This window comes from Triticum aestivum, chromosome 4B (genome assembly GCF_018294505.1).
Source record: "Triticum aestivum cultivar Chinese Spring chromosome 4B, IWGSC CS RefSeq v2.1, whole genome shotgun sequence".
Classification (NCBI taxonomy): domain Eukaryota; kingdom Viridiplantae; phylum Streptophyta; class Magnoliopsida; order Poales; family Poaceae; genus Triticum; species Triticum aestivum.
This window is the reverse complement of record NC_057804.1, coordinates 326,578,993-326,580,000: the sequence shown is the minus strand read 5'-3', so window position 1 is coordinate 326,580,000 and position 1,008 is coordinate 326,578,993. Positions and strand designations below refer to the sequence as shown.

At 55.4% G+C, this 1,008-nt stretch overlaps 1 pseudogene; it reads right to left on the bottom strand.

The window, feature by feature from the left end:
• Positions 1 to 203: 203 nt before the first annotated feature.
• On the bottom strand, positions 204 to 673 carry LOC123094808 (uncharacterized; annotated as a pseudogene).
• Between the last annotated feature and the right edge of the window lie 335 nt (positions 674 to 1,008).

Here is a 1,008-nt window from a genome sequence, read left to right as displayed (position 1 = left end):
CCAAAACTAGCCATGCAGCCATCAGTAATTGCACCATGCCTTCCCCTCCCAAGTAAGCAATTCTTGCTAATAAATTGCTCTAGCGACGCACGCAAGGGACCAAAAAACTTGGGACATCTCCTGCCCTACTACCACCATCAGTAGTAATTCAGTACTATGCTCTGCTCCACTTTGCTCTATTTGTATCACTGCTACTCATGCTGCTACTCCACTTCCTTGATAGGCTGCCTGTCACCACCACCGCCACCCTGCTGCCGACGGTGACTATTGGCGACGTCCGAGACCCGCTGCACGATCATCGCCTCGCCGCATCGGCCGCCTCTCGTGTCCCGCTGATCACCACCTCCCTGCACCACACACACGCTGCAGGTCAAAATGACATACAGGCATGACTGGTTTCATGGGTAAAGAACATGCAAACCCGGTTGAGACCTATTGTAGTACCTACCTCTTGCTCGTCCCAGCTTTGAGCTCCCCCTTAGAGATACAGATCGGCACGCCCGTAACCTGTACTCTGACAATGAACCATTAGTCCAAACCATAGCCTTCTCATTTAACCGTTTGTGGCTGCGCTTCGGTGGTGCAGGAGATATGTACATACCCATTCGATCTCACGTATGGTCCTCCCGGCATAGCCGATGACAGCACCCACGTACTCGTCCGTGACACCCATGGTGAGGGTCCCTTGCATGTCGTTGTCATAGTCAGGCGATCTCACGGGTGTGTTAGGCTGGAGGAATTCAAGAGAAGATGGTTCAGGTTTTGCTGCAGAGGCCGATAACACTAGTTGGTAAACTAGCTCGATTTGCGCGTGGGGACGGCAGCACGATGCAAGAAATAGGGGCAGAGGGCAGGCTGTGTCGGAGGGGAGGGAAGGTCGCGGTGGAATGCTGGGAAGGTCACGCTGGAGGGGAAGTTGGGGGCGCGTAGAAGGGAGGTGGTCGGGCAGAGGGCAGTGGTGGAGGTGGTCGGGGCGGTGCTTGGAGGCAAGGGCGAAGGTGGCTGGGG